Source organism: Numida meleagris, chromosome 6, assembly GCF_002078875.1.
Source record: "Numida meleagris isolate 19003 breed g44 Domestic line chromosome 6, NumMel1.0, whole genome shotgun sequence".
NCBI classification, from domain to species: Eukaryota; Metazoa; Chordata; class Aves; order Galliformes; family Numididae; genus Numida; species Numida meleagris.
Window position 1 is genome coordinate 41,764,106 of NC_034414.1, and position 14,894 is coordinate 41,778,999.

The 14,894-nt window shown below is 38.0% G+C and overlaps 1 long non-coding RNA gene across 1 annotated transcript; it reads right to left on the bottom strand.

The window, feature by feature from the left end:
• On the bottom strand, positions 2,910-6,630 carry LOC110402170. Its single transcript, XR_002440954.1, has 3 exons — positions 6,544-6,630; positions 6,176-6,251; positions 2,910-3,310 (listed from the first exon to the last, which is right to left on the bottom strand). It is a non-coding gene; the product is annotated as an uncharacterized LOC110402170 (long non-coding RNA).

The window sequence follows — 14,894 nt, forward strand, 5'->3', positions numbered from 1 at the left end:
AAGGTATGTGACTTCTGGCACTTCTCTCAGGCAGAGGATTTGAAAAATGAACAACTTCTAGATTTCAGAAGGTTTCAACCTCTATATTTTCTTCTCAAAAGGTTGCTCCACTGACCTTATTTTTTTTCCAAGGAATGCAAGGTACAGCAGTTAGTTTTCACCATTGTGTTTATACAGTTCTGTTACCTACAGACAGCTATAAAGAATCAAAGGATGACGGAGTTTAAAAGAGAACCTTTACAAGTTCTTTAGTCCAGTCACCCTGTTCAAATCAGGGCCAGATAGATCAGGGCATTATCCACTCATGTTTGGCCATTTGACAACCTTCACTGTAAAAAGGGCCTTTACTTCTGCTAAAGAGTACTTTTTGGTGTTTCAGTTTTTTCTTGTCTCATTACTGAGCAATACTGATAAGAGTCTGACCTCATCTTCTATGCTTACCCAGTTACAGGTATTTATATACATGGATATGATCCCCTCTGAGACTACTCTGCAGGCTGAACAGTTATAGCTCTCTTGTCTGCTTCTTATACGAGATGCTTCAGTCCCTTAATCAACTTCATGCTCCCTCACTGGACTAGCTCCAGTAGGTCCATGACTCTCTTGTACCAAGAAGCCCAGCACTGAGTACACCACTACTGGGAGGATCTCAGCTATGCTGAGCAGAAGGAAAGATCACTTTCCTTGGGTTGCTGGTAACGTTATTGCTCATACAGACCATGAGGTTGTCAGGTTTCTTTGCTGAAGAGGAACACTGCTGACTCCTGTTCAGTTTTGTGTCCATCAGGAGCCCTGGGCCCCTTTCTTCTAAGCTGCATTCCAGATGCTCAGCCCCCAGCACACACTAGTGCCCAGGATTATTTCTCCCCTGTTGAAGGACCTGGCATTTGGCACTGTTGAACATTATGAGATTCCTACAGGCACATTTCTCCAGCCTGATGTCCCTCTGAATGGCAGCACAACCATCTGGCACATCACCCCCCTCTGCTTTACCCTCTGGGCAAACAAGATGCATTAGACCAAGCAAGTCTATAATCCAAATTCAGTTAAATTACATCTGAGATCAGTCTCAATTTGGCCCAATCTGTATTGTTTCTCTGGCATAAAGAGATCACAAGAAAGTTTTGACAACTGTGGTAGGCCTTGCAAAGCCTGCTTTGAGGAGAGGGTCCATGTTGGTGTAGATGCATCTTACTTACATAACGGGATAAGTACTTGTTAAACTTATTTTTTAATTCAGAAAAGCAAACCTCAGAAGAGGGAAAAAATACCAACAATTTGTACTTACTGGTGACAGGACAAGGGGAAATGGCCTCAAGTTGCGCCAGGAACTTGTTTAGGTTGGATATCAGGAAAAACTTCTTTACAGAAAGGGTTGTTAAACACTGGAACAGGCTCCCCAGGGAGGTGGTTGAGCCACCATCCCTGAATGTGTTTAAAAACCATTTGGACGTGGGGCTCAGGGACATGATTTAGTGGTGGGTTGTTAGAGTAGTAAGGTTAGGTTGCAGTTGGACTTCATGATCTTGAAGGTTTTTTCCAACCTGAGCAATTCTATGATTCTATGATTCTCTTTTTTCAAAAATAGAGCAAAATCAGGAAACTAGGAAAATAACGTGCACTAATCACATTGGCTCACTTTGTGACTGAAGGTAAGCCTTTCATCTTTGCGTCTCCTGTTTGGCACAAATATGAAAGCTGATGAGAAACAGTGATCTTAATGGAAAACAAACAGTGCAAAGTTGATTCCATTTTAGATTTAGAATATCATTCCCTGAGCACCCCATCCATGTTGATCCATATTCTCCACTCCTTCTAAGAATTATCAAGTAATTTTCTCAGTGGTGAATATATATTTTTTTTGTCAGAAACCTTTTCTCCAATACAAGCGATTCATATTAAAAAGCCATCTGCCTTTGTTACTCATCTCACTTAAGCAGTGAGTTAGTTACACATATTATTTCATGCTTCCTCCATGCCATGAAGGAGGTGTAATATATTGACACATTTGCAGCAAGGATGGCAGCCAAGGAATATGTGACCAAATACATCCTACACTACAAACACCTGAGAGAGGCTCAGGCAGATTAAGGCTGCTAAGTGGTAGGTGTAGAACAGCATAGCATGATTCATACAAGAGAGGTTTCCCACAAAAGAAAAAAAACACTCTCACAAAATCAAACAAAAAAAGCCATATAGTTCATACTGAAGAGAATGACTCAGCTTTTTCACCTCTTCACAATCTAAAAGATTTATTATTTCTGAAGTACTTTAAATCTGAAGAGTCGTAATTCTGTCATGAATCACCAACGCTATTTCCTCTGCAATACCTTTTCCTGGAAGGCATTCATCCAGATACCACATAGACTCAACCTTGCTTAGCTTTTGAGATGAAATAATGTATTACCTAGGATGACATAATGAAAAAAAATACATTGTAATGTTACAATGAAATGGTTCAGAGTCAATACACATCTGATTCTGGTCAGGCTAAATTTCACTGAGAAATAAAGAAAATATTCCCACAGTATGAAACAAAAAAGTAACAAAAGTCTACAAGGAATATTATATCCCAAGGTCTTAATTTATAATTGAGATTATAGAAACATACTACTTGCATAGATAGTTGATAATTGCACTATGTGACAGCACTTAAGGAGCATTCTGTATTCCGGGATAATCCCATAACGCAGCTAGATATCAAAAAGCCTGCTCTCAATCTGAGTTTGAACAGATAAGAAATCTGAAATACTTTTATAGAGGACAACATCAGAATATTGGTAGGGGCATTCTTTTTTGGAGCAATGTTATCAAAAGAGGTAAATCTGTAGAGTCAGAGGCTGCCAGGGTGAACAGGTATGCCTCTAGGGCAATTCTAAATATGAAGTATGTCCAGAGTTCACTAGGAACAACCAGTGAGAAATCTACAGCCAACCTCTGATGCATTCTTGCATGATCATAACACTAAAGTGCAGTTGTTTCAGTCTCATTTTGTCACAGAGGCCACTCAGTACAGCTTTGATATGTCTTTTATTCTGGTGGGTCACAACTAAAACTTTCTCTTCCAAAATCACACAAGAACCTTATGCGTGCCACATACTCTTCAGCATTCAGTCTATTGACACTATTTTGCCAATAATAACAGCAACCAAGAGCCACAGCTTCATTTCTTAATGGGGTAGGATTGCAGCTTCCAAGCTTTCTCACTGGAAACACCTCTTTGGACACATGATATACTTGTAGCTCTGAATTTTACATCTGCAACAGAATTTTCAGTTGGCTCCTGACTTCTTGCAACGTTGCCATAATCCTAGGGTTTGGAAACGACAAGTTCAGGAGTTCGTCTCCAAGTGTTTTAGGTCATAAACAAAGCAAAATCTGATGAACACTAGACAGAAGCCTGAAAACACACTGGAAATATGAGGAAAATAAAGATGGAGAATACTGATGAAAAGCTGAAGTTATAACAGCCCAAGAAGATTCCAAACCTTCATCTGGATAACACAGCTGTGCCCTCTCTGTCAGCACACTGCAATCTCAGGATGAGGTGATTATAGAAGCCTTTCTACATTTTTCTTTTTTTGTGGAGAGATGCACTATGTTCAGAGCTCAAAAGTCTGCCATAGCTTTTGAAAAATAAATAATCTGGAAGCCTGGCTATATTAGATAACAGCATTAAGAAACCAGCTAGGTGTCTTCTTGGCACAGAAGCACGTTTGTGATTTAAAAAAAAAAAAAAAAAAAGCTAAAATATTTGGGTGGGTTGTTTTATTTTTCCATTTTGTTTTGATTTTAATAAGTCAGTATGATTGTAAGCCAAGATTAAAGAATGAGAAAGAGCTGAAGTATTCTACTCAGCTTCCCAGCACCTGCAGGTTATGCCAGCTACAATACCTGTCAACACCATTTAAAGTCCCATTGTGAAAAATAAAAAGATAACAAACCTTTTTGGCAAAAGCGTCTGAGGCAGTAAGGATAAAATGAAAAGATTTTAATAAAAAGAGAACAGTTATGGTGAAACAACCTGCAGCTGGCACCATCTGCTCTAAAAGAGCAAAGCCTCAGAACACCATAAAAATATTTGGAGTGATTGCCGTACACAGGCAATGTCTGTTTTCTTGTACTGTGCAGAATCTGTAGCTTTTCTTTGAATCTCAGACTTCTACGAAGGGCAAGTGAGGCAGACATTGATCATGCAGGCTAAGAGATTTCATTCTACCACAAATATGGAAAAGCATATAACTATCAGATTTACAAGAGGTCTTTCTCTTTGTCTAGGAAAAAGGAACAGCAGACTTTTAAGGGAGAGATAACCCCATATGTAGACTATATTAATTCTACTGACTCAAGATAATCTATGGTGATGAACAATTTTGAAGAAGTGGTCAGAAAAGGGAAAACCAGAACAGTCAGTGATCGGCGCTGAAGGATACAGTGTGATCTAGTTACTGCAGGAAATGTGGAGCTAAGAGGTTAAGGTCTAATTCTATCTTTAACAGACATTAATTTGTGTTTTACTATGGGTTTTTCATTGCTGTTGGTTGTTTTTTTGGCCTCTGTATCCATTTATCTAAGTTTCCCACGTGTAAAAATAGAAGATTACTTCAGATAAACTACCAATTCTTCCCCTCTCCCTCCTACACCCCCCTCCCCCCTCCCGCTTTTTTAAAGTCACAGGTATAGGAAAGCTTTTACCATAACTCCTCCTCCTATTCCTCTCTCATCTCTGGAGCTTCACTAAGGAATTCATCATTTCTCATCACTTATACTTATCTCTTCAGTACTGAATCCAGTGTTTGTTCAGCATCTAACACAAAAGGAGCCCTCATCTACAAAGGCCAACACCACTGCAACAATAGCATGTCCCCATGTAACTTAGCTCTGGAACACTGTCTTTTTTGTGTCTAGGCACTTCATCATGTTTTCATGGGATTGCACAAAAAGATAGCACCCCTCAGCCTGCCAAGTCCTAAACTATTACAGTTTACCATTACTTATTTTTATTTTCATGTACCCAGATCATGACACAAGTGTGAAAGAGACAAAAAGTTTCTATGTGTATAAATACACAAATGCATACAAATATAAGTAGATAAATTCTTTATAGGATTATTCATGATGCATCACTGTAGTACGGGAGCTACTGAAAAATTAAGCAAGCCAACAGCTGTAAATCTATATCCTCCTGAAACTAGCAATTATGAAGTATTGGCTGAAGGAGGATTGCAGCAAGACCAGGAACTAACATCATATTTCTGGAAGCACAGTCAGGTAGTCTGGTGGAGACACTGCTCAAGAGAAGGAAGATAAACAGAAAAGAAAGATTAAGTTACAGTGCTGTACAGAGTCAAAGAATTGCAGGGAAGGCCACAGTGCTCAATATATGGAGAAAGCTAAGAGGTCAAAGATTTAATGAACAGAATTTTTCTAAGAAATCATTCATCATCATCATCATCATCATAGAAAGAGTGATTATTTGCAATGAACAGAGCAGACAAAACACAGCAGATCCATTGCTGCTGACAATTTTCATAGTTTCATATGACTTCAGTGGAGTCAGGACAACATATGACAGCCAAGGTTCTGTCCCACACTGAACTCATTTATTTGTTGCTCATGTGATAAAAACTAACCGGCACTACTTCTAGACTAGGGAAGAAACTTCTTTCTGGATTGGGAAAAGTCCCAGTGTCTCCATCTCCAATGCAGTGGAAAACCGGGCCAGTGTTGAACTGGAACCTGTGAGTTTAATTTTGACTTCCACAGGGAAAGGCTACATGCAGTTAGGAAGTTGCATGGACGCTCTGTGACATACATCCAATCCTTAAAGTGCGGATAACCACGCTTCTCTCTGTCAATGAGGTGCTGGAAATCTCTGCAGTTTTGAGATACACGGCTGCTAAGGACATCGGAACAATACTTTGCATGCACACATGCATATTCTTTGTTCCCTTCACATTCCTTCGTACCATGTTTCACAAACACACTCACTGTCAACCCTTCATACATTAGAAATTTCAGTGACAAAGTTTGGGCAAAACTGCACATGTGAATTGAGTTCCAACACTCATAAAAACTCTCTCAAGCCTTATTTCTGTAGCACTATATGAAAGAACTAACCTTGGAGAAAAAGTGGCTTGTATCTAATATCATTTAATCATACTATTACGCTTACCCAAACTCTTCAGGGTACAAGGACATATCTGGTATTACAGCTTACTGCCTATCAAGGGAGTCTGCTACTGAAGTTTCTGAAAAAAAAAAAAAAAAAAAAAGAGAGAGAGAGAGAGATGAGAGACATGCCTCTTATTTGCTAGATCTCCACATTTTTCTGTTTAACTTTCCTCTTGTATCTTACCACAGGAAAATATAGAAAAGATTTACAAAACAGTTCTGATTTTAACTTAGTTAAGATATTCATTTAAATAAAATAAAAATATAGAAAACATTTACAAGACAGTTCTGATTTTAACTTAGTTAAGATATTCATTTAAATACAATAAAAGTGCCTCTTCTTTTTGGGAAAAGGCTGAAACAGCAAACCTGTTGAAAGAAATACATAACACCATCTCTTTCTGTCCTCCTGTCTACCCTTCCTTTCTCCATCTAAACAGCACAGGTAAAACAGAATTAACAAGCTGCCTAAGGCAGGTTACCCCTATTAAAAGTGAACGTGGTCTCTACTTTCACTGATCAGACCTGTTTTCATTCTTGAATTGAAAACACCTGACCAGTTTTTGTACCAGCTGCTTCCATGAATATGCCCTTCTAACAGTTTTCAATAAATTCATTTGCACACCTACTTCTTGTTCACTGAGTAGCCAGACTGATGTAGAAAATCATAGTTTTCACTGAAATTGAGTCAAAATGCGGTATAAAACTTCTTAGTTATATTTAAGAAAATTGTGATATTCCTCATTAGCACTTAGAAACTAATTTCATAAACACTAGCTAATTAATTAATTCCTACACCACCACAAAAGAGTACTGTCACATTACAGAAGGTGAAAATTAGCACAGAGGAATCAAAGCTCAAAGCCTTGATGGGCAGAGCAGTAATATGTATTAAGGCACCCTTAGTTCAGCTCACTTTCACCTCCTGCTCTTAAATTAGCTTCCAAAACTGGATATGTTCTGTTTTCCTGACCCATATCAGTTGTTTTTCTCTTTGCTTTAAGAAGACTGTATCTACAATATTCAAAGGTAAGAGACCAAAGCTGTGTGAATTCATATTCTTTAACAAACAAATAATAAGAATTGTATTATCTAAAGAATCCTCATGCAAAGGAAAGCACACCTCTCCACAGGGAACTAATCACACAGCAGAAAGAAGCTGCCAGCATACACATAAGCTATGTTTACAAAACATTGTGTATACAGTTACATTTTATAGTATCTCTTGACTAAAGTCTTGTACACAGCAAAGGAGAAACATGGAAGAGTTGGTATCCTGGTCTTTTGGCTCAGCCAGAAAGCACAACCCACAAGTTAGCATAAAGGCTATTGAAGACAAGGTGAATGAAAATAGGCAAATCAGGGAGAGGTGATATCATGACAAGAAGATAGGGTGCAAAGAGTAGGCAGTGTGCAGTAGTAATCTGAGCACTGTGGCCATCTTCTTAAATACCACTGAAAGCTGCCCTGACAGTTAGAGACTTAAACCAAGAAACACCCTGAAGGCAAACACAAGAATCTTGATTTGTAAGTAGTTGTGAGAAAGAAGAAAACAAGCAGTGACATGATCAAAAAGCAAAAGGAGGAAATAGCCATGCACTTGCCCTTCTGCAAGGTTGGCTGTTTGAGTATAGTGGCAGAGAGGAGAAGGACACCTGGTTAATGTTATTGACGCGGCTGGCTCATATCAATGGTGCATCCAAATCTTTACAAACATCTGAGACTAAACAAATAAGGATGCGCTGGACTCCAGGTGCTCAGGAGTGACTTTCACCATAAAGTCATCCATATTTTGCCAAAAGAAGTTGTAACAGTTGCCGTCTTTTCTCAGGCTGAATGACCTCAGTGGTACTCCATGCAGCCATACACCCAGCATAGAATGATTTGCAGCGTAAGCAGGGAGCACTTGAAAGGCTGAGTATAAACCATACTAAGTAGTTCCGTAGTATAAGCAGCAGAGGACAGACACTTCCAGTCTGTTCTTGCTATAATGCGCTCTCAAATCTCCTGGGGTTCCCTGGCAACACTGTCTACATTTGTTCTTGATACAGATAGCCTGCGTATATATAGCTCTGTGGAATATTACCAACAGTAATGACTACTTTCCCAAGAGGGTGTTGTGGAATCACACCTGAGTTTGACTTCAGCTGAATTATTCATGTGTCAGAAGTTAAACATATGCAGAACCATGTCTGCAAGAACTAGGCCCAAGGGAATACCTCCGTGTACAGAAAAAAGCTCTGTTTGCAGCTCTCCTGCTTCTGTTTGATAGGATATGCATTTCACTGCAAGTACCACTGTCCATCTTTTATTGACCAAAAGCAAATCTTTTCTGGATTATTTTGAGAACACTATATGAAAGGGAGCGTAGCTGTTTGGTGGAAGGAAGATATTATTTCAGATTGAACCTTTAGGAAGCTGGAGAACATTCAAGATATTTTTTCTTTTTTTCCTCAAAGATGTGATGATCACAGAAGGTACTAAGGTCTTTTCTTATCTGTAAAGAAAATTCTAGATTTTCATGTTGCCACAGCTTTCCACCATACCTGAAAAACTGCTTTGTAAACACATTCTTATTCAGGTCTCTGTTTTTGCATGACGTTGAAATATCTATTCTAAAATTAAAATTTCCAAATGATAATAAGTTCTTGCTTATAAGAAAAGAATTCTGAAATAGTTAATACAAGAAGCAAAGCAAAAATCTGTTTATCTTGAGGTATCTTAGTTCATCTGCCCAAATTGCAGAAAATCAACAACTAAAATGCAGAGCCACAGTTCATCTCATGAGTTCCTGTCCTCTCATTAACTTAGGGGGGAATTCTAATATCTGGCAATCCAGAAGCTGTTTAAATACTTTTCCAGTCCAAAGGGAAAGCAAACTTAAAGCTGGAAACAAAAAAAATAGAGAACATATGAAATATTTCTGCCTGACTCAATCAGCCCTTTCAACCTATCACTATGGATAGACATGGAGAAGGTGGCAACAGTACTGAAAAAAACATGTGCCTTTCTTGGCAAGAGATAATATTGCCAAATTCAAGGACAACACCAAACAAACTCTATAGATCAAAAGATCTATTTCTAGCCTGAAAAGTAAACAAAGCCCAAGCCCCTCTGCATGTTCTCTTGTGCCTTCTATATTCATTTATCACAGGAGCAAATGTAACATCTTTAATAAATCTGATTCAGATTCTGCTGTTACTCTCCTTACTTCCAATCATCTCCCTATTTTCCTCACCTAGACCAAAACCAAAAATGTACCCTGGTCCTGCCTAAAAAATGGCCTCCTTCAGCTGCAGTCTTTGCTAACTTAGAGAGCCATTGTTCACCACTCATCATCTGCTGAGAAGTAATTTTGTGGGCATATCTGGGGATTTTCTCTCTGCAGCAGATTTATTCACAGGCCTTTTCAGAAACTGAAAAATAACTGACATAAGGTCAAACTATTTCCTATTCTTGCACTTGATCAGTTATTTCCTTTTGTGCCAATATCAACATTATGGATAGACACAGATTTTTTTTGTAGTTCTGTTGTCTCTCTCCAAGCCTGCCCATAGTCAATTCAGACTCTCCACACCGATCACCATTTCCTTCACAAAACCATTGGACTTTTCAGGCGTTGATTCTCACCACAGTAAAATCTAATTAAAATCTTGATTGTTTTATTTTCAGTGCCAATATTAGCACAAGTAGGAGCATTCAAGTGTAAGATAGTGACCAAGAAGAAAAATGATTGCTTTCCATGAATTTTGTTGTGCTTGGAAGTACGCACAGCTGTGATTTGGAACATGTATAGATTAAATTCTATTATCTCATAAAATGCTTGAAAAATCATATCTCATTGTTCTGCACATTTATTTAAGGCTACAGTTGGCCTAAATATTACTAGATTCCATAGAAAAAAAATCTCAAAGGAATTTATAATGCTTGGTTATACATTAAACTGAATGGAGAACAGAAATTTCATTTTGTAGAAATCTCCAGGTTTTGATACTTGCTTTGACACAACATGAAGCAAAGCTTTCAAAAATAAAAAGAGAGTAAGAGAGAGGAACAAAGAGCACTAAAAGTTTCTGGGATGTTGGAAGCTTAATTTAGGTTTCTGATTGGAATCTGGCAGGTTACTCTGCACACTGAGCTATCGATAGTTCTGCAACCACATATGATTTTCATCAACCAACTGTATTCTTGACAGCTTCCAAACAAGGTTATAACTGAAAGTAACAAAATTCTGCAAAAGCTATGGTTACAACAAATAAATTTCTCAAAGAAGTTTTTTCTTCATCAGCTCATAAAATATCTCCTTTTTTAACTTTTGAAAAATGTAGTTAGAGTCACAGAATCATAGAATTAGCAAGGTTGGAAAAGACCTACAAGATCATCCAGTCCGACCATCCACCTACCACCAATATAACCCAACTAAACCATGTCTCTAAACACAACATCTAAACGTTTCTTGAACGCCTCCAGGGACAGAGACTCCACAACCTCCCTGGGCAGCCCATTCCAGTGCCTGACCACTCTTTCAGAAAAGTAGTATTTCCTAATGTCCAGTCTGAATCTCCCCTGGCGCAACTTGAGGCCATTCCCCCTTGTACTGTCATTAGTTACAAGAGAGAAGAGGCTGACCCCCAGCTCACTACAACCTCCTTTCAGGTAGTTGTAGAGAGCAATAAGGTCACCTCTGAGCCTCCTCTTCTCCAGACTGAAGTCTCATGGTTTCTAGACAATGCACCAGAATTAAATATATTGAAGCCACCATTAATATTCCTCCTTAAATATTCCTTGTTCTAAAAATTACAACACACAGGAGATATATCATAATACACATATCCTGATCTTTTTGCATTGCCAGTGAGCTGTACTGACAGATTTGATTTGGATCCAACTCATTTAAGTCTGCCATGCCTGTTAATTCTTTTCTGCATTACTACTGGCTACGAGACAAAGTTCACCATTCAGCCTTTTTAGAAATAACATTTTGAAAGTACAAGATAGTTAAAGAAGAAAATAGAGGAAATGAATGATGTGGCATGGATGGTAATTGGCAGTGCATACATGTTTCAGATAGAGGGGAAAGGGAGGAGAATACAGTTCTGGTTTACAGGAACCGTGGTGACCACAAACCCCTAAAAAACAGCCAGCTATTGAAGTGCGCCTGGTCCTTCCAAAGTTGAGATACCTGCAAAGTGGGTAGTCTTCTCGTGGTTAAATTTATGCGAATGTTTCATATTGGGTAAGAAAAGCTCTGCCACCATGACATGGAGCTTTTCATATCTATCTCAGTAGCAGCAACTGAGACTTTGTACACCTTGTACACCTCCAGCAGGCACTGAGGTGTACAAATATCCAAAAGAACTACTGTATCTTCTGCACTGTCACTGAACACAAGATAATGCTCAGGAGAAGTTTCTCTGATGATCTGGAGGGGAACCACAGATACATGCCAGAAAAAAAATTGCTGAACCGGCCCAGGATCTCTCCTCCCAGACTGATTATATACATACACCACTGAGCAAGTATTAAAAGTCCAGGAGTTCCATGATGTCTCCTTAAGAGCTGTTCTCATTTTTTCTCATTGATTAACAGCGCTTCTTTTGGCAAATAGCATAAGTAAAAGGGACTTCCTTTGTGCCTCTGTCCTTACTCCTTAACATCTCTTACTTCACACTTTCCACAGTCAGCAATGACTTTTTCTCTCACTCCATTTTCTGTCCTTCCCAAAGGTTATCTCCACCCAAAAGCTGTCAAAGTTCTCTGATGGCACAAACCATGCACCATACCGCCTGTGAAGTTTCCATTCTCAATTCACAAGTACCAATTCCCATCAGTACTGTTATACTATTCTTCTTGTAGTACATGCTTCTATCCCTGACCTCTAATTTTTTTTTTTATTATTTTTTGCCTACTTTTTAAGCAACTAGCTTTTAAGGTCATGGAGAGTGTTTTAGTTTTGCTCTTGAAAGTTTTAAGCTTTTAATACTAAGTTTTAATACTTTTATTAAGTATTAATACTTAATAAAACAGAAAAAACAGTCTGCATTTTTGCTGAATTATTATGGGAAGAATGCACACAAAAGGTCAGACTCTATTGCCCTGCATCTTAGCTCAAGTCTTCAGCTGCCATAGGTTTGGAGAAACAAGAATCAGTCTCACTCAGGGACAGTCTCCACTCCCTGGTAGTGGTTCACACCGACTTTCAGCCAGAACTCCATCCTGGGGCAGAGGAGCTCCATTCTCTGAGTATTTCAGCACTTCCTCTTCTGTCTGGAACTCATGAAGATTCATTAAGAAGGAATATATAAGTGGCTGTGAATGCGGACTGAAACTTTTTAGGTAAAGAATGACCTGATGTGAATCATAGCTATATCTATTACTTTCCTTAAGGCTCATGTTATTGGAAAATGTGGCTGTGGGATACCTCACTGGACACTAATTCTTATTTTAAATCTACTTCAAAAAAAAAGGAGTCAGAAACGTGCCACAAATAAGCCCCTGGGACACAGACAATGATGAAAATATCTCTTCCATTTTTAAAGATTTTTTCACATAATGAAATCACGCATCTTTTCAACTGACCACTGTTTTTGAGGACTAGCACAGAAAGGCAGGATGTTTGAAACTGACAAGTTTATACTGAGTAGATAGTAAGTAAATGTTTCAAGAAGATATACAGCAATATCTAGGAGGCCTCCATACTGACATGGTATTCATATTAGTAAATGAAGCATGCATTTTGGCATTAGAATGGTAAGTATCTAGCTATGTACATATTAAAACTCCTACAACAAAAAACTACTTATGTATACACACATTTATCTTGATATATTTATTTTCTATGGGAGAGGTGCCCACATAAATATATCTGTTGAAGAAGTGTTATTGCTGCCCTAGGAAGCACTTGAAATACAGAATGTTGGGAAAGTATGATGCAGAAACAGACGTACATACTCACCCTATTCTGAAGATTTTTGCACCCACACTTAGCCATTGTAGAGGCAAGACACTGAGCTAGATGGACTTGTGTTATATTCTTAAATAAAATTACATTTTCTGCAGAAGAAACGTGCTTAGAAATGACAAAAGTTGCAAATATTAAGAAGTAGTATGGTTATAGGAGATGCTGTTAAGATGCTCAGTGCAAAAGTATCAGTGGTTATAAATGGTCACTGCTGTTGAGTAAAATACTAGAAGAACTTGGATCTACAGGATTCAGATAAACAGGTACTAAGCTAAAAATATTTTATTTTTAGTTAAAATGTTGTCATTTCTTATCTATACACCATAGTAAAAAGAGGGTGTGTGGCTTCCTTTGCATATCTCCACTTGAGCAGTGCAGCCCAGAGTGTTAACTCACATTCTGAGAATTGCTGCAGCTGTGTCAGATTCTGATTTTCTGAGAATGTTAAAAGGCAAATAAATGAGATTATACATGAAGAGGAGTGTCAGTTATTTCCAGTTCCTTGGAGTATTCACAACTTGTTCCAGAAGACAGAGGATTAACTTCTCTTTGATACCTTTGAAAATTATTAATTCACATAAGGATTCCAGCTGTCCAGCTGGACCTAATTTGAGTCACAAGTTATCCCTGTCATTTACATAAGTGGAGATAATCAGACCTTCTTACATGTTGGATTCTGGTCTGCTTGCACTTCACAGTCTGTTTCAATAACAGTATTAAGATTAGCTCTGTAGTTCCCTGACCTTTCTCTGAATAACGTTCACAGGGGTGAACAAAGAACACAAAAAGAGTTTGTGATAATGGTACTTTCGGCAAACACTACAGGGTAAAGCAGCAGGAAATATTCTCTTGTCTCACTCTCCTGTTGCATATTCCTCCAGCAGCCAGCTCAAGTGAGGTCATGAGATCTGCTGACCAGCTGGCGTTTTCACATAACGTTTCTTTTAAAAAGTAACATTTAGACTCAATGCCAGCTGTTGCTGTCCTTACTTTTCTACAGTCATTGAAATGCTGAAATGAAATGCTTTGACTGAAGTCCAAAAGCAAGACTGTTAGTTAAAAAATACTTGATTTTGAGTACAGAACTGCTTGACAAGTACATTCATAAATGCAGAGGTAGAAATGCAGAACTTCAAGAAACAAGCAATAGCTAACGATTTTTAAATACCATTGCAAAAATTCCTGCTCTGTATTTGTTAATATAAATTACTGGAAGATGTTTTTAAGGAATGTAATGTCTGCTACTGGGATTATGTGAAGATTTATTACATGTTTAAATGTAAGCAAATGTTTTAATCTATGCTGTCTCTTGAACGTTAAAAATTCTCATATTCCGTCTCTTGCAAATTGAACTCTTCTATTTTACATATAAATTTTATACTCTTTACTCACAGGAGCATGGTAGTATAAAACTGAAAATACATTCCAGCATACAAGGAGGGGAGAGTTTACACCTTGTTCATCTGGACTTCATGATGTCTTGATAATTGCAAAAGTATATTTTTCTTTCATTAAATATTGAGATTTCAGAGCATTTTCCAGTACAATTTCATATCAGTACAAAATTGAATAATATATATAATTTTCATATGAAAGATACATTTTTAATGACCACCAAATATCAAAGAGAAAAGGCATAGCTAATAGCTTTCACGAAGATGACAAATCTACCCACATTAATCACTGAGTGTGACAGATCTGATTTTTGTAAGAAGAATACCACTTTATGTACAACTTCCTGTGGAAAGCATAAATCTAT